Here is a 19806-nt window from a genome sequence, read left to right as displayed (position 1 = left end):
ATTTTCCTTTCAGTAATTTTTCTTTCAGCTAAAATAACTGCACTTTCTGAAGCTAACCGCATGTTTTGAGAATGCCAATCGGAATACAACACTCTGATATTCACAGACTCTCAGGGTCAGCGTAGTGTTGGAGCCGAAAGAGGCTGTTTATCAAATCCCAAAACCCAAATCGAAACACAAGCTTAGAGCATTTCTCGGGGTGGCCGGATGGTGTCGCCTCTGGATAATGAATTCTGGACTCATTGCCAAACCCTTATATGAAGCTGTACAAGGGGAAGGTAACCTCCTTGTTCAGACTCAGGAGTGCAGAGATGCATTTGTAAAATTAAAACAGACTTAAGGAGTGCTCCAGCTCTAGGCCTTCTGAACTTAGAAAAACCATTTGAACTGTTTATACATGAAAGATTACATATTGCTTTAAGAGTATTGGTCCAGAGACTAGCATCATGGAAAAGACCCGTGGGGTACTTTTCAAAACAACTAGACAATGTCAGTATAGGATGGCCAGCATGTCTCCGAGCAGTGATGGCTACGGTATTACTGATCCAAGAGGCCCGAAAATTGACGTTCGGGTAAAAGCTAACTGTGTTTGTGCCCCATGCAGTTACGACCTTTCTAGAACAAAAAGGAGGGCACTGGCTGTCACCAAGCCGGATGCTGAAATATCAAGCCGTTCTTCTGGAACAAGACAATGTGGAGCTGAAAGTAACCACAATCCCGAATCCAGCGACCCTTCTAACTGCTGATCCTGGTAGGAAAGAATGAACACATGACTGTTTGCAGGTGATGGAACAAACATACTGCAGCAGAGACCTTTATCAGGGGTAATGAAGAGAGGAACCAGTTCAGGAGACTATTGGCAAATTGACTTTTCCAAATGACCATGGCAAAATGGGTATCGGTATCTTTTAGTGATGATGATAGATACTTTTGCAGGCTGGCCGGAAGCTTTCCATTGTTGCACCAACAAGGCAAAAGAAGTAGCAAAAATATTGCTTAAGGAAATAATACCGAGATTTAGGGTACCTATCTTTGGATAGAGGCCCACACTTCATAGCAGAGGCTGTTCAAAATTTGGCTAAAGTATTAGGGGTGAAATGGGATCTCCATACCCCATAGAGACCTCAATCAAGTGGGAAAGTAGGAAGAATGAATCAAAGTTTAAAGAGACAGATGAGTATAATTTACCAAGAGGCTCAGATAAAGTGGCCAGACACTTTACTCTTAGCTTTGTTACCACTATACATTCAACTTAGAACTAAAGAAAAGTTTAGTCCTTTTGAAATCATATACGGTAAACTCTTTCAGGTGACAGAAACAGGAGTTAATCCTGAGATCATAGGGAAACATTACCTGAAAGAATATGTTCTCTCTCTAGGAAAGGTTCTGTCCTCTCTCCACAGGTACATTACTGTAAGCGCACCACTAACCTTGGACGTGCCTGTGCATCAGTACCAACCTGGAGACTGGGTGTACCTGAGGACATGGTCAGACGAACCGTTAAAGAAGTGCAAAAGGACCTTTCCAGGTTTTACTTACCACCTACGCAGCTGTCAGTCTCGAAGGAGTCACTCTGTGGATACATCACAACAGGATCAAACCAGCCTCATCACCAGAATGAACTGTCAAACAAGAAGGACCTTTACGTTTAAGATTAACTTGGGAATCACAAAGTTCTGTCTCTTGCAGTGATGTCAGAAAGTGCAGAAGTTGATACAGATGGAGAGGCCCACACAGACATAGATGAAAACTTAATTCTAACTTTGATACAAGGGTTCAGTAGGATGCACAATCTTACTAGTGTTATAGCGTGTATCCAATTCCTCATTCAGCTACTCAGCCTATCCCTTGGGGTATCATACCAATTAATTCATCCTTATTGGAAGCATATGATAACATCACAGAGGCCTTTAAACAGGCTAACGCTTCCTATTATTTAGACAGAGAGAATAAGTGTAGAGAAAAATGTAGTGATGTTTTGCAAGACACTACTCATGGGAGATCAGGAGGTAACAGGACAGTATTTGGGAGGGATGCAGAGGAACAGTGTCCTGGAGGATCGCAACCCTTAAACGCTCAGCTTTGCAAACTGCATTAGCAGCCTCCGGTGGACAAGCTGCAGGATTATTGAGACTATGTTCCTGATAACATGATACCCAATGTGCCCACCACTCGGGAATGTACTAACCTTAGAAAGAAACTCAAAGCTTGGATCACACCTCTGGGAGGGTATTGGAAATATGTGGGAAAGGTAGATTGGTGCTTTAACTGGGGCACGAAGCCTATTCATAGCATCAGCAGAGCTAATTAGAAGTGCCCCAATGTCTTAAATCATACTAAAATATCAATCCTAAATTCAGGGCCTTCCACAGCAGTACAACTTGAATGGGGATTTCAAAGATTTCTATTAGCAGGACTAATGGCTTTAGAAAATTGAATGTTAATAGAAAATTTGACTTGGCAAGTACAAACTTTGTGAAGAGCCACTCAAAAGGTGTTCCAAATTGTTAATAAACTGATCCAAGCCAATATTAAAATGACTTTGCAAAATAGACTAGCCTTAGACTTGCTATTTTTCAAAGAACAAGGACTGTGTGAATATCTTAAACTAGACAAAGAACACTGCTGTATCCACATCCCAAATATCACGGATAATCTACAAGAGCAATTAGGCAAAATGAAAACAGTAGAAGACAGCAGGGTGATCAGGGATGCAGCAGAAAATAACTGGCTCATCAAAATCCTTCAAGAGTTAGGTGGATTGTCTTTAAAGGGATGGTTAGACACATGGTGTCTAACCCGCTTAGTAAGTGACCCGCTTAGTAGATGAGGGCAGGGCTGTGGATGTAGTCTATCTAGACTTCACTAAGGCATTCGACACTGTCTCCCACAGCATCCTCCTAGACAAACTGTCTGCCCAGGGCTTGGATGGGTGGACTCTTCAATGGGTTAAAAACTGGCTGGATGGCCGAGCCCAGAGAGTGGTGGTGAATGGGGCAAAGTCCCACTGGCAGCCGGTCACTAGCGGTGTTTCCCAGGGCTCAGTTCTGGGGCCGGTGCTGTTCAATATCTTTATAGATGATCTAGACATAGGGATTGAGTGCACCCTCAGCAAATTTGCAGATGACACCAAGCTGGGTGGGAGTGTCGATCTGCTGGATGGTAGGAAGGCCCTACAGAGGGATCTGGACAGGTTAGATAGATGCGCCGAGACCAATGGCATGAGGTTCAACAAGAACAAGTGCCGGGTCTTACAGTTGGGCCACAACAACCCCATGCAGCGCTACAGGCTGGGGGAAGAGTGGTTAGAGAGTGGCCCAGTGGAAAGAGACCTGGGGGTGCTGATCGACAGCCGGCTAAACATGAGCCAGCAGTGTGCCCACGTGGCCAAGAAGGCCAATGGCATCCTGGCCTCTCTTAGGAATAGTGTAGCCAACCAGTCTAGGGAAGTGATCGTCCCTCTGTACTCGGAACTGGTGAGGCCGCACCTTGAGTACTGTGTCCAGTTCTGGGCCCTGCACTTCAAGAAAGATGTTGAGGTGTTGGAGCAAGTCCAGAGGAGGGCGACCAAGCTGGTGAAGGGTCTGGAGGGTCTGACCTATGAGGAACGGCTGAGGGAGCTGGGGTTGTTTAGCCTGGAGAAGAGGAGGCTCAGAGGTGACCTTATTGCAGTCTACAACTACCTGAAGGGAGGTTGTAGTGAAGTGGGAGTTGGCCTCTTCTCCCGGGCAGCTAGCGATAGGACAAGAGGACACAGCCTCAAGCTTGACCAGGGGAGGTTCAGGTTGGACATTAGGAAGAATTTCTTTTCAGAAAGGGTTATTAGACATTGGAATGGGCTGCCCGGGGAGGTGGTGGAGTCACCATCTCTGGATGTGTTTAAGAAAAGACTGGACATGGCACTTAGTGCCATGGTCTAGTCGACAGGGTGGTGTCAGGGCAACAGCTGGACTCGATGATCCCAGAGTGCTCTTCCAACCTGGTTGATTCTGTGTTTCTGTGATTCTTTGATTGTTAGAGGGAGTAGTTTATGTCGTCATTATTGTAGTTATTATAGGGATCTGCATAGGTTGTGTTAAGAGAATCATTGAGATAAATATATGGAAGTACGGAAATAAGAAATCTAACTACTTCCAAAGGGAGGAATTGATACCAGGTGGTTTAGTAAAAGTAGGCCTCAGAGTAGACCCTAAAAGGCCTACTCTGTGTAACCTTTAAACAGAACCAATTTACCTCTCAGTAATTTTCCTTTCAGTTAAAATAACTGCACATTCTGAAGTTAACTGCATGTTTTGCAGACAGTCTCTGCTTCTAGGACTGATAACACTTACAGTTATAGTTATCACTGAGGTACTGGTGGGAATGGTATGCAGATACGCTTTTGCTTGTGCAGAGATCCAAGGCCTCTGTTAAATTCCTCACTAATTACAAAGAAGGGCCAAAGATAAACAAGGCTGTGAACATTATCTTTGTAGTGTCTTAAATGACTTGATTCACAGCTCTGGTGCCAGAAGAAGAGAGAAATCCTGTAAGAACCAGAACAGGATCTTTTCCTTGGAGCCACCTGCACGTGTCAACAGAAAGACATCACACAATCACAGAATCACAGAATCACAGAATCACAGAATGTTACGGTTTGGAAGGGACCTCGAAAGATCATCTAGTCTAATCCCCCTGCCTCAGCAGGATTACCTAGATCATGTCACACAGGAACGCGTCCAGGTGGGTTTTGAATGTCTCCAGAGAAGGAGACTCCACAACCTCTCTGGGCAGCCTGTGCCAGTGTTCGGTTACCCTCACTGTAAAGAAGTTTTTCCTCATATTTATGCGGAACCTCCTGTGTTCCTGCTTGCACCCGTTGCCCCTTGTTCTGTCAAGGGATGTCACTGAGAAGAGCCTGGCTCCATCCTCATGACACTTGCCCTTTACATATTTATAAACATTAATGAGGTCACCCCTCAGTTTCCTCTTCTCCAAGCTAAAGAGACCCAGCTCCCTCAGACTCTCCTCATAAGGGAGGTGTTCCACTCCTTTAATCATCTTCGTGGCTCTGCGCTGGACTCTCTCTAGCAGTTCCCTGTCATCCTTGAACTGAGGGGCCCGGAACTGGACACAATATTCCAGATGCGGCCTCACCAGGGCAGAGTAGAGGGGGAGGAGAACCTCTCTTGACCTACTAACCACACCCCTTCTAATACACCCCAGGATGCCATTGGCCTTCTTGGCCACAGGGGCACACTGCTGGCTTATGGTCATTCTGCTGTCCACTAGGACCCTCAGGTCCCTTTCCCCTATGCTGCTCTCCAACAGGTCTGTCCCCACCTTATACTGGCACATGGGGTTGTTCTTGCCCAGATGCAGGACTCTACACTTGCCCTTCTTATAGTTCATTAAATTTCTCCCCGCCCAACTCTCCAGCCTGTCTAGGTCTCTCTGAATGGCTGCGCGGCCTTCCCGTGTGTCAGCCACTCCTCCCAGTTTGGTGTCATCAGCGAACTTGCTGACAGTGCACTCTATTCCCTCATCCAAGTCATTAATGAATATATTGAATAGTACTGGTCCCCGTACCAACCCTTGAGGGACTCCGCTAGACACAGGCCTCCAACTGGACTCTGTCCCATTGACCACCACTCTCTGGCTTCTTTCCTTCAGCCACTTCACAATCCACCTCACTACCTGATCATCCAGGCCACACCTCCTCAGTTTAGCTGCGAGGATGCTGGGGGAGACCATGGCAAATGCTTTACTGAAATCGAGATAGACCACATCCACAGCTTTACCATCATCTATCCACCGGGTTATGTCCTCATAAAAGGCTATCAAGTTGGTTAAGCATGACTTCCCCTTGGTGAAGCCATGTTGAGTGCCCCTAATGATCCCCCTATCCTTGATGTGCCTAGAGACAGCACCAAGGACAAGTTGTTCCATTACCTTTCCAGGGATGGAGGTGAGGCTGACCAGTCTATAGTTGCCCGGGTCCTCCTTCTTGCCCTTTTTGAAGACTGGAGTGACACGTCCCTCGGCTGAATAAAAGTAACGCCTGCTCATTAATGTTAAACCCAGTGCTAAGGAGTTTTATTCCCAATTTCGGTGACAATAATACCATTAAGGCCCAAGACATGTGTCTTGACACTGAACAAAATCTTTGTCATTCTGACACACATCCTGATGAAAGCCCTGAGACTGTACTTATGTGCATTGGAAATGGATGTGTTCGTATGAGAACCCTTTGTGAGTCTGTATTTATAGACAACATCACTGTAGGTATACACAATCATTCAAATAACTGTATTTGTAGTTTTAATGACATTATGGGATGCGAGTTTAACTGTTCAGCTCCTGTCACATCCCACCAATTACTACAGTCTAACTATACATTGTATCAAGATCTATTGCCTACCCTCATGGGAACGAAACTCACATGGGTAAGAAAACTGTTGCAACATGACCATTTTCAAGAAGGAAGAAGAGGAAGACCCAGGGAACTACAGGCCAGTCAGTCTCACCTCTGTGCCTGGCAACATCATGGAGCAGATCCTCCTGGAAACTATACTGAGGCTCACGGAAATCAAGGAGGTGATTGGTGACAGCCAACATGGCTTCACTAAGGGCAAATCATGACTGCAAAATGTGGTGGCCTTCTATGATGGGGATACAGCGCTGGTGGATAGGGGAAGAGTGACTGATGTCATCTACCTGGACTTGTGCAAAGCATTTGACACTATCCTGCATGACATCCTTGCCTCTAAATTGGAGAGACAGGGACTTGATGGATGGACCACTCGGTGGAGAAGGAAATGGCTGGATGGTGGCACTCAAAGAGATACGGTCAACGGCTCGATGTCCAAGTGGAGACCAGTGATGAGTAGCGTTCTTCAGGGATCGGTATTGGGATCAGTCCCTTTTTAACACCTTTATTGGTGACATGGACAGTGGAATTGAGTGCGCCCTCAGCAAGTTTGCCAATGACACCAAGCTGTGTGGTGCGGTCGACACCACAGTGGAGGGAAGGGATGCCATCCAGAGGGACATTGACAGGCTTGAGAGAGTGGGCCTGTGCAAACCGCATGAAGTTCAACAAGGCCAAGTGCAAGGTCCTGCATGTGGGTCGGGTCAGTCCCAAGCACAGATCCAGGCTGGGCAGAGAATGGATTGAGAGCAGCCCTGAGGAGAAGGAATTGGGGATGATGGTTGACAAGAAGCTCACCATGAGCCAGCAATGTACGCTTGCAGCCCAGAAGGCCAACTGTATCCTGGGCTGCATCAAAAGAAGCATGGTCAGCAGGTCGAGGGAGGTGATTATGCCCCTCTACTCCACTCTCGTGAGACCATACCTGCAGTGCTGTATCCAGCTCTTGGGGCCCCAACATAAGAAGGACATGGAGCTGTTGGAGCGAGTCCAGAAGAGGGCCACAAAGATGATCACAGGGCTGGAGCACCTCTCCTATGAAGACAAGCTGAGAGAGCTTGGACTGTTCAGCCTGGAGAAGAGAAGGCTCCGAGGAGACCTTCTAGCAGCCTTCCGGTACCTGAAGGGGCCCTTCAGGAAAGTGGGAGAGGGATGTTTTACAATGGCATGGAGTGATAGGATGATGGGGGATGGTTTTAAACTGAAAGAGGTGAGATTTCAATTAGATATTAAGAAGAAATTCTTTCCTGTGAGTGTAGTGAGACTCTGGAAGAGCTTGCCCACAGAAACTATGGATACACCCTCCCTGGCAGTGTTCAAGGCCAGATTGGATAAGGCTTTGAGCAACCTGGTCTGGTGGAAGGTGTCCCTGCCGGTGGCAGGGGGGGCTGGAACTAGATGATCTTTAAGGTCCCTTCCAACACAAACCATTTGATGAGTCTATGATTCTCTGAATTCACACTGAATTATACATCTTAGGAGCTGCTCATCACTTTGGAAGGACCAGGGAGGTTTGTCAGCATGTCCATCGAGAGCCACATAAAAATGGTGCTGAAGTAAAGCAAATGTCAAAATTAGGATGAAATTTGCCTTGAGGGGGTGGGAAATTGGTCATTAGGTGCATGTGAGCATTGGTGTCTCAGGGAAAGGACATCTCCTGAGACAGGGCTGTAACTCAGTCCCTGCTCCATTGGCTTACCCAAGCATGTCCATCACCATCAGCAATGCCCACCACTGCTCTCAGTACCACCCCTTGCAGTGATGTATGCATAGGAAAGGAGGAGGTTTGGTTTGTGGTGCTAAAATGCACTAAAAATGAAAAATGAAGAGAGTTGGTGCCTGTTCAGAGCTGGAGTGACCAACCTGCGCCTTGCTGGGGATTGCTCTGCCAGCAGAAATGAACAGGAAGCCAAAAACCCCAAAGCAACCGACATGTGCTATGCTACAGTCCTCTGTATGGATATAAGGGATAAATATTTCTGTCTGAGTCACCTTTCATCTGCCAGGAAGCCCAGAACAGCACTTGGACACTCATGACCACCCCCTGAGAGGCCTCCAACTCTCTTTCTCTCAAGGCCTTCTCCACGTGGCTCAACACCCGCGCATACATTTTTTATAAAGGGGACTGCATACATGTGAAGTGTTAAATTAAACAAAATAATTTCATTGTAAACAACATTTTTAAAGACACCTTTAACTGCCTTAGACAAGTGGGACTTTCAAAACAGCAGAGCAGTACGTTGTGTTTGTCCCCAAGTCGTTTTGAGTTTGCAATTTGACAAAAGAGGAACAAACTGAAAGGGAATCGATCCAAGACCTTCTTGGAACAGCCCCAAATTCATCAATGGAAGAGATAAAGTCATGATTAGGAGACCAGTCAAAGTCCCTACAGTAGGGACAACAGTCTTCTGCACCAGGTCTCAGTTCAATTCACCTGCTGCTCCTCGAAGAGTTGCTCATGTCTTTGAGGGCACTGGAGCTGCCATCACTCTTCCTTCTGTGTGATATTGAGTTTGCAGCATTGAAAGTTATAGAATCAGAGAATCATTTTAATTGGAAATGACCTTTAAGATCACCAAGTCCAACCATTCAATTATCACTGCCAAGTCCACCACTAAACCATGATCCTGAGAGCCACGTCTACATGTCTTTTAAATCCCTCCAGGGATGGTGACTCCACCACATCCCTGGGCAGCCTGTTCCAATGCTTGACAGCCCTTTCAGTGAAGAACATTTTCCTGACATCCAATCTAAACCTCCCCTGGTGCAACTTGAGACCGTTTCCTCTTGTCCTATCGCTTGTTATTTGGGAGGAAAGACCAACACCCACCTCGCTACTACCTCCTTTCAGGTAGTTGTAGAGAGCAAGGTCTCCCCTCAACCTCCTTTTCTCCAGACTAAACAATCCCAGTTCCCTCAGATGCTCCACATAAAACTTGTGCTAGAGACCCTTCACCACCTTCTTTGCCCTTCTTTGGACTCGCTTCAGCACCTCAATGTCTTTCTTATAGTGAGAGGTCCAAAACTGAACACAGGATTCGAGGTGCGGCCTCACCAGTCCTGAGTACAGGGGGACGATCACTTCCCTAGTCCTGCTGGTCACACTAGTTCTGATACAAGACAAGATGCTGTTGGCCGCCTTGGCCACCTGGGCACACTGCTGGCTCATATTCAGATGGCTGTTGACCAACACCCCCAGGTCCTTTTCAGCCGGGCATCTTTCCAGCCACTCTTCCCTAAGCCTGTACCATTGCGTGGGGTTGCTGGGACCCAAGTGCAGGACCTGGTATGACAGCCTGAGTGAGCCTTCTTTGAGCTCTCCCTGCTGAGCAGCTGCCTGCATGGCGGTGATCTCCCCTTGAGCTGGGACGCCTCTTGAGGTTACTCCTCTTGTCAACTGCAGATCTTTGGTGAGTGACCAATGTCACACATAATCTGGTATAATAGTGCACTAAGATTTAGTATTGGTAACTTTGATTTTGTATTGCTACACTTTGATGCTGCATTGCTCTCTCGGGCATGATTCCCATAGCCCTGGTGAGGAGGTCTCTAGAAGACGTGGGTCAGATCCCCCAATGGCATGCTCTGAGCATGGCAAAATGCTCCCAGACCGGCCTGCTGCCATTACTGCCTTTCTGTGCCCCAGGCCACCCTGGCTTTAGATGTTCTCCGGGCCTTCAGATGAAGTGAGAAACTAGGTGCTCTGGGAGGGAAGAGATCATCTCCTGGAGGAAGCATGCATGAAAACACTCTATGGCAAGCATCTTGCATGAAGGGCTTTCAAAATGCCACACAATTGTACGTAGGGACACTACACACCTCTCTTACTTTGTTACAATAGGAGCGTTAAAGTATTTGAGAGAGATCCCCCACTACTTCCAATAGCGAAATATGACAGATACCAAGCCCATCAGTATCGATATCATTATGTCGATCCAGGACATGTAGCTATTCTTGGTGGTGCAATATTCCTGCTCCAGTCTCCTGTTCACCAGTTGCATGTAGTTGGCTTTGTCAAAGAAGCCATCGTTGAGCAACGCACTCTCCTCCTGTGAAGACAGGCAGGTTGTCACCAAGGAGCAAGGGGAGAGACCCAGCTGGGATCCCTTTGCCATTCCTCCCTGCTAGCCACATCTTGGCCCCTGCACTCTCCCACTTGGTACCTTTGATTTATGGCTCATCATCTTCTGGTGCTCCTCCAGCTGCTTCGCACAGCTCTCCTCCAGCTTCTTTCTCAGCCAAAGTTTGTGCTCTTCGCAGCTGCGTAACTGGTCCTGCAACTTCTGCTTGTCTTCTGCCTCCTTCTTCCTCTGGACCTCCCTCTCCTGCTCAGCTCTCTCATTCCGGTCTTGCTCACCTGGTGACAGAGAAACAAGGGTCTTGCAAGGGCAGGAGCTGAGCGCACAAGCCCCCAAGGAGTCCTGTTGTCCCACTCCAGCATGCTTGCCCCTCTACAGGCAGTGGCATTTCTCCAGACCACAAGTTACTTTTCAGCTCCTTGTCCTTCTCTGTCAGGGAGACGTCTGCTTTGAGGATGACTTTGGCCACAGCCTGTTTTCTTTGGAGGAACTCCTGCAGGACAGCATCAGCCTGGAGGACCACAGGTAGAAGAGGAGTCAAGGGGAGAAAGAGCAGCTGGGGAGAAACGGTATCTTGTGGGAAGGGGATGGGACATGGAGCCTCTCCCCTTGAAGGGGAGCTGCTCTTGTTCCTACCTTCACCCCTTTGCCAGGAAGTTCCCGATATTTCCTCACCAGTGCCTGCTCGTCTCCTTTGAACAGCTCGTAACCCCCTGGCACACTGTAGGCACCATCACTGATTCGTCTCTCCATGTCTTGGGAGAGGTCCTTGAGAGCAGCCTCGCACTTGACACGGGACGCCTGCTCGTTGTCCGTGCAGAACTTCTCCTTGACCTGCTGTACCTGGCGCTGTGCGGAAAGATGCAGAGGGAAGGCATCAGCCCAGGCTGAGCTACATCCACCACTCTCATGCCAGGCAAAAATCAAGCCAGGTCAACATGGGAATTGGGATCTCCAGTCTGGGGGGTAATCAGCTGGGAGGTGACAGATGGGGAGGGCATTCTGCACCCACAGACATCTCTGCACCAAGGTGCACAGGGGCAGAGAGCATGCCAGGGACCACGGGCTTCACAAAACACAGGGACAAGAATTCGTCAGCAGCACAGGGGAGGCGTGGAAGGCTACAGGCTTCGAGCCAGGGCACAGACACATCTGGGTGCAGCAAGAGAACGGGCAGGCCTGAGGTTCATCCCCGTTGCAGCAAATCTTTAGAACCCAGGGAGAAGAGGGAGCACAGCAGGGACAGCTTCCAGACTGTGGGAGCGGGCATTGGGACTGTGTCTTCTGGAGAGGACACAGCAGTGTCGTCTGGCAGGAGGCAGGCAGATCCCTGTCCCGCAGGACCATGCTATTTTCCCAGAGCTAAGGGGATGATGGTGTCCCTGGGGAATTCTGACTGGGCTGGGGATCACCTACTATGAGATCTGCCTGGAAATAGCAGATGTCATCATCGAATGTCCTTGCCATGAAGAGCTTCAGTGCCTCCTGCTCGCACTTGGTGTGCAGCTCCAGCAGCTCCTGAACAGTCTCCATGGGCATCTTCGCCCGCTGCTTCATCAGATCCTGGTACAACGTCACAGCCGCTTTCACTGCTGCTGTGTTCTCAATCTCTGCCAGGGCGACCACTGCACTCTCCAGGCACGGCACTGCCCCGCTCTCGATGGCCTTCACATATCTCTCTGCCAGTTTCCCCAGCACTGCCAAGGAGGACCAAGGAAGAGACATCTGCAGCCTGAACAAAACGCAGGCTGCCATTCAGCCCTGGGCCCTGCCATATCCCTGCTGCCTCCCTCCCACACTCTTCCTGAACTTCTTTTCCTAACTCTTTCCCACCCTGCCTGCAACATCCAGAAGCTCCAAGTCCAGCGCCATGGACAGCAGCCAGCACAAAAGCTCTCCCTTTCCCCACCTGCCTCATTTGACTCTGCATTGGATCCTGCCCCACACACAGGACCAAGAGCTGCTGCCCATCCAACCCTCTGCACAGCAGTACTCACTGTTCCCTGTTACGAAGTGGCCGCCACAGACGGTCTCAGGTGGAGACTTTTCCCAGATGTGGCTGCAGAATTTCTCCACCTGCTGCAGGAATTCAGGATCAATCTCATCATCCTGAAGCTCCTCCAAGTGGTCCAGGTCCCTCTTTCTTGCCGGTGGGTCAAAAACAAAGCATTGCGACCTGGAAAGAACTGGCGGATGCATTCCCGGGGCTGGTTGTAGCGTTCAATCTCCAGGCTGCTACCTGTGGGGTAAGAGGACATGGAGCAAGTTCACCAGGCTTGGGCTGTTGTTGAATTACACTCCAATGCTGCTGTGTCTGAGGCTGGACATCTCCAGCAGCACAGCACCATTCCCTTACCAGCCTTTAACTTCAGTGCGTTCTCCAAGTATTCGTCCTCAGAGATTTCCTTCCCATCTACCTCCAGCCGCAGTGTGAAATCCCGGACAGCCCAGACAAAAGTCGGGAAGAAGAGGACAAATTTTTCTGAATCCTTCAGTTCATCTTCACTCTTCTCAGGTGCTGCTTTCAACTTGATATGCTCAGACAGCTTCACCACATAGCTGGAGAGCTGGCTAAGGAAACAGGGACCTCAGGTCTGAATGCAGGGGCATCGCCATCCTGCAACCACTCAGCACTTCATGGGGAAGAGAGGAGACTCTGCAGGGGCAGAGAATGGCCTGGAACCACCAGAGGGAGGAGGGAGAAAAACCCTCAGCCCTGAGGTCCAAGACATGGGACTCCTAAGGACTCAAAGCATGTCACTGAGCACCACCAGAAGGTTGTGCAGCTGTTTGAGGAGCTGGGATTTGTCAACTCCTAGCCCACCACACCGGGAGAGGAGGGCATCCCCTCATGCTGCTGTCCCACCAAGGATACTGCAGCTGGTCCATGGCTTGCTGGTCAATGGTGCCTTTGCTGTTGTAGATCAGGGTGCTGGAGAGCAGTACGGTCAGCACAAAGATCCATGTGTCGTTCTTGTTGTCGCCCTGGAACAACAACCCTTGGCTCTTACCAATAACAGCCCCTGAGTATGAGCAAAGCCCCGAATCCCCACACCCTGAATGCCCCTAACCAACAGGCCATGGCAAGACCAGTTTTTGCAGAGACCCATCCCCATGCCATCTCCATGTCTTTCTGTAGCTGGCCTTATCCTCAACTCTTACCTCTCAGGATCTGTCAAACTTATCTACCCCGACCTCCTTCCCCATGGCCTCTGGCTCTTCCCAGCACACAGGCCAAAGGCCACCAGGGGTGGTGGGAACGCCTTGACTCTGATCACCATGGTTGGGCCCTCAAGAGCTTCCACAAAGTGCTGGGAATGCACAAAGGGACCTTCTGCTTCTTCCACACCTTCTCCACATCACCCAGCCCTTCAGTGTCCAGCAGCACCAGAGTGTGTCCAGGCTTGCAGGGGTGAGGTACACACCACATCCAGATACCTTTGGTGTGGGACTGCACGCTGGAGCCCAGGGAGAAACCTGTGGGGAGGACGCAAGGAGCTCAACAGTGTTAAAGACAGAGTAGGAAAACCCAGGTCCCTTGGCCATGCTGTGCTGGGACCTCCCTCACCTTTCCTCTGACGAGCCAGCCTGTTCATGAGGTACGACTTGCCAGTGCGGTACAGCCCTGCGATGGCCACCACAACCACAGGCTGGGTGACCTCTGACAGCACCTGCAGGGCTTCCTGCTGGACCACCAGCCCCTTCCTCTGGCTGTTCTCAATGAGGCAGACAGGCACTGGCATGAGGATTTCAGATGCCATTGCTGACAGCGAGCACGGCCTGCAGAGGAGACAGCGAGACAGGCTGGTTAACAAGGTGGGGACATCCCACAGTCCAAACATGGACAGTCATTATCATCCTACTTCATTTTTCCAAGCAAACCATGCATTGCACCAAATTCCTTCCACCACGCCTCCTCTTTTTGCCCCTCGCAAGTGATGCTGTAAAGGCAACACTGACGCTTAGCAGACGTGCACGGCCCCTTCCCGTTTGCCTGGTGACAGAAATAGCTCAGTTTCTGAAAGCCCAGTGGGACAGTGAGAGTACTCTGCATTATGTCCTGAACACCAGTTTGAAGCTTGCTGTGTGGTTAATCATGCAAAAATGGGTGTGGGACACAGCAATGGCCTCAGACAGGGCTCTAGAGCAACAGGAATGATGGGAGGGTCACACCAGCTGCAAGGAAAGGACAGCTTAGGGGGTAAATTGAAGCTTAGGAGAGGTGCTTATGAATTGCTTCATTAATTTCTTACGCCTGACCCCATAAAACCCCTCTCACCCTCCACCGTGCCTCTCACAGGGACATGCTTGGTCCTTGCCCTCGCAAGGCTCCCATCTCTCCTTTCCTCCTCCTGTGCATTGGTGGGTGATCCCCTTCTCACACTCCAGTGTTTTGGATTTGGGCTGAAAGTAGTGTGGACAATACAGGGATGTTTTCGTTATTGATGAGCAGTTCCACAAAGGACAGGACCGTAAAAGTGTCGCACCTGCGGGGAGGAGCGGACAGGACACGTGACCCAAACTTGTCCAACGGGGTATTCCATCCCACCCATGTCATACTCAGTTTAAAGCTGAGGGACCATGAGGGTCGCGCTCTGTGCCCCCATGGCCGGTGTCCAGAGAGGGCTCTGCCCACACTCCTGCCTTCGCTGAACCTGATCCACGTTCCTGCCTGGTGCCGCGTCTGATTCGGGACTCCCCAGTGCCTGCCCTGCAGTGTCAGCGGTGACGTGGTCGTCATCGAGGGGAGCTCAGTAGTGGTTTTGTATCTAGTTCATTATTTATTATGCTCTTTTTCCTTGTTATTGTTTATTAAAACCGTTTTAACTTTCCAACCATTAAGCCTCTCTCCCTTTTTTCGTTTTTCCCCCTGGGGAAGGAAAGGGTTAAGAGAGAGCGTCTGTCGACCAACTGCTAAACCTCTGCCCAGCCTTAAACACTGACAGATTTATTGGCACCCAATGTGAGGCCCGAGTGGGGAAGCCCCTGAACAATTTGCATCCCCACTGCGGTGGGAGGAGACCTGGACAGCTCAGTCCAGGGACTATCAGATTTCCTCTTGGACAGTGTCCAGGGGCTGGAAGCTAAAACAGCTTGCAACATGTCGATCTTTGTCGCTGGGCACAGTTCTTCCTTTATCGTGTTTTTGTAGAGTTTTGTTCTGAGTTACGTGTCCTAATACTTTTCCTTTTTCTGCCAAGCTGCCTCTGCCAGATTTGGGGAATTTGGGATTTTCTTGGGACCATCACAGCAGCATGCTCCTATTATTGCTTTTCCCAAATGTTTTTCAGGTGTGGTGGAGAATTAAATATCGGTGCAGGTGTAGGTGTTGTGAAGCCACCTCAACTCCTACAACATGCGTTGCCTCTCCAACAAGCACCACAGCCACGCCACTCTTTTTCATTGTTGTTGGTTATTAAAACTGTTTTAACTTTCCAACCCTTAAGCCTCTCTCCCTTTTCACTTTTCCTTTTCCCCTCTGGGGAAGGAAAGGGTTAACAGAGAGAGTCTGTCCTCAGCCTAACAGCCCTGCCCCGACTCAAGCTGCAACAACCAGCTGCTATGAAGAAAATTAACTCTATCCCAGACAAAACCAGCAAAGGGTGCTCAAGAAGTTGGGGGGAACACAGCCAGGACAGCTGACCCCAGCTGACCCAAGGGATATTCCGTACCACAGCACATCATGCTCAGCAATAAAAGTTGGGGGAAGAAGGAGGAAGGGGGGGACATTCAGAGTGATGGTGTTTGACTTCCCAAGTAACGGTTACGTGTGACACAGCCCTGCTGTCCCGGACATGGGAAGGAGTGAATGAATTCCTTGTTTTGCTTTGGTTGTGCACACAGCTTTTGCTTTACCTTCAAACTGTCTTTATCTCAACCCACAACTTGTCTCCCTTTTTTACCCTTCTCATTCCCTCCCCCCAATCCCGCTGAGGGGGGAGTCAGCAAGCAGCTGTGTGGGACTTACTTGCCAGCTGGGGTCAAACCACTACATCCCCCAGCTATCACCCAGCCCCTGCCAGGTACCAGTAAACCCCACAGACACAGAGGCAGCACAACGGTTGCAGCTGCCCCACTGCAACCTCCCAAACGCCCCAGGACTCGCTCCAGCAACACCGAGCTCCACGGACACTGCCCACTTCTGGACTTTGAATCCTCTCTGAGGACTTCACAAGCCCTGTCCTCTTCCAGGAACACCAAGGGGGCTGCTAGTGTGGGACAAGAGGCTGCCCCTCATGTCACGGGCACTGCCAGCTCAGCAGGGAGCAGATGAAAGGTTAGTGCACAGGGCCCAAGCGTAGGGAAGTCTAAATTGTGTGCAAAGCCAAGGTGGGGGTTGAACACAGACTCCCAGCCACCCATTCTCCTTGCTCTGTCCCAGAGCCTAATTAGACCTTTGGATCTTTTTCTCCTCCAATCCGGTGGGGTCCCTGTCGCTTGCTGGGGTTGTTGTCACTTGCTGGGGTCGGAAGGAGTTGTTCTACAGCCCGGCTGGCCAACACTGCTTGGGGGGCGGGGAGGAGGGATTAGAGCAAGGGACTCACCCTCGTCTTTGTCACCAGCTCTGGGCTGAAACAGCTTTGCTGCAGCCTGGGTCCTGCTCTGCCTTTTCTCCTGTGCCCTTGGTCTGTCTCCTCCTGATTCGGGACATAGTGTGAGTCAGAGACCGAAAGTGAAAGTCACGGACTAGGAGGGAGGAGGAAAACTCCTCATTGGCTGGTGGTTTGAGCCTGGCCAGCAGCTAAGCGTGAAAAATTGGGCAGGCGAGATAAAGACGATTTAATAAGTGAGGGAACAAGAACAAAAAACAACGATGCAAAAACAAACCCTCACCACCTCCCAGCTGCCCAGACAGTTTCAGACTTACACCCACCTTAAGAGATATCCCCCCACACCTTCTTCTTTGATCCCACTTTGTATTGCCTAGCATGATGTTATCTAGCGTGGAAGGGTGGTGAGAGAGAGGAGCAGGCTGCCCAAAGAAGTCGTGGGTGCCCCATCATTGGAAGTGCTCAAGGTGAGGCTGTATGGAGCTTTGAGCAACCTGATGGACTACAAGATGTCCTTGCTTATGGCAGGGCGGTTGGACTAGATGATCTTTGAAGGTCCTGGCTGTGCCCTTTCCCAATCCTTGCCCACCCCCAGCTACTTCAGTGCGCAAGGCAAGTGGGAAAGAAGAGGCGGCCTCTGCACTGACCCAGCACTGACACTCTCATCCCACAGCCACTCACACTCACGGGTTCCGCCCACCGTCGCCCCTGATACCCCAGCACACACCCCACAACTCCCTCCTCACTGGCTACTCCAGCTTCAAGTTTGCTGCTGAGCGCACAAGTGCACAGCAGGTTTGAGGAAGATGCAGACATTTGCCCCCCCAGCAGCAGGGACACGGGCTGTCACCCATGGTCCTGCTCCAGACACTGGCACTGAGCCCCTCACTCACCCCAGGCCTTCACAGTAGCTCGTTTTTGGGAAACACACCATTCCCACCCCAATGTCTGGTAGCCAAGACACCCATGTGCTGCACCAGCTGCACTGAGACCCCCCACTGACCCCAGTAGCTGGCACTGGGATCCCCATTCACCCCAGTAGCTGCCACCCTTTCCAGTACAGTGCTCAGGATCTCCCCACCCTGACTTACAAGCCCACCAGTTGCAAAGTCCAAGCTGGTCATCCCAGGAGCAGCACCTGTACTTGCTGGATGGCTCATCAGGTAACGAGTCTGGTGAGGGTTGTTTCGTGCACCTGCCCCGTTCGTGTTCCTCCCTCTCATACAATCAGAGAATTGTTTTGGTTGGAAAAGACCTTTCAGATCATCATGTCCAACTGTTAACCCAGCACTGCCAACTCCACCACTCATGAGTTTCTTCTCATCCCAATTTTTGCGAGGCCCTTAGCTGATGAATTCAAAGAAGAAACATTTGCCATGTGTCCTTACAGTACTGGGTGCCTTCTGTCCCTCAGCCTTCAGCAACACGGTCTCAAGGCCCCTGTGACATGTGATACGGTTCAACAGTGGATGAGGTTTGAGTCAGGGATGTCAGGAGAGAACCTGGCCTGGAGAAGTCCATGGACATGCAGGGCTGCATCTTCTCATGCTGAGAGAAGGGACTGATGTTCTTGCAAGGCTGCTCCCTATCAGCTTTAGAAAGATCACACAGATTGGGAGAGGTCCTAGGTGGCCAGTGAAAGGAAGGTGTTGCACTCATCATCAAACATGGCCCAAAGGTCAATATTGAGTAATTCAGTGCAGTCAGTCTCACTTCCTCCCGTCTCTGGTACTACCCCTCACGTAAGGAGGTCTCTTGAAACCCATTTCTGGGCACATCACAAATGAGAAGGTGATTTGGAAGAATCAGCATGGATTTACCCACAGTAAATCACGCCTCACCAATGTGATCACCATCTGTGATGAACTGTTTAGAGATGTGGACGAGGCAAGAGGAACAGAAGCCATTTACTTTGACTTTGGCAAGGCTTTTGAGTCTCCCACGATGCCCTTCTACCCAAGTAGGAACATTGCAGTCTGGATGCATGGACAACTTCAATGGTAGAAAGCTCGTTGGATGATGGAGCTCAGAGGATACCTGCTGACACTACAGCTCTCCTCCCAGGTGCAGCTGCAGATGGGGTGAGCCATCATCCTTAGACAGAGTTTACCACCAGCTTTTGATCTCATTCCCAAGCAACCTGGCCCCAAGAAGCCCCGATCCCAGCATGCTGTGGGGGGTCACTACTGACCTCACTGCATCCACAGGCTGGGCCTCGATCAGAAGGACCTGGACCCCCAAGAGCAAGGCCAGGGATGGAGGGTTCAGTACACCACACCTTCCGTCTTCCCTGAGGGACTCCTCATGAGCTTCTTTACCTCCGTTGACTCATACGCTTAAATCCAGTGGGTCATCACCCCCATCCGAGGTCGCAATGAGCCTGAGGGGGCCAGGAAGATGGCACACACCCTCACCAACCTTCACTGATTCTTTTAGGCCTCCTCCCTTGGCCATGGTTATGTTGGGTAGCAGCAAGGCCCTGAGGGCACTAGTAGGCCTTAATGGACCTCACCAGCCTCACCTGGAGACCCACACCCCACGCCCATGGTCCCAGGAACTCATTTAAGTTCAGGCCTGGGCCTTCAACATCTATGTCTGGGCTTTGGTGAAGAAGCATCAGTTGGAAAGCAATGAAGGTTGGTGAGAAATGAGGGTTGGTGAGAAAAGCTCATTGAGATGATATGGGCTCACCCACCAAATCCCACTGGATTACCACATTTACCACTTCCTCAGAGGACTATCAGTTACCTCCCCTTGTTCATGATGA

At 50.1% G+C, this 19806-nt stretch overlaps 1 pseudogene; it reads right to left on the bottom strand.

Annotated features, from left to right (window-relative positions):
* Positions 1–10174: 10174 nt before the first annotated feature.
* Positions 10175–17124, bottom strand: LOC137677224 (guanylate-binding protein 1-like; annotated as a pseudogene).
* Positions 17125–19806: the final 2682 nt, after the last annotated feature.

Source organism: Nyctibius grandis, unplaced genomic scaffold (genome assembly GCF_013368605.1).
Source record: "Nyctibius grandis isolate bNycGra1 unplaced genomic scaffold, bNycGra1.pri S41, whole genome shotgun sequence".
Lineage (NCBI taxonomy): Eukaryota > Metazoa > Chordata > Aves > Nyctibiiformes > Nyctibiidae > Nyctibius > Nyctibius grandis.
Note: the sequence above shows the minus strand (reverse complement) of the source record. Positions and strands in the feature narration are given on the sequence as shown.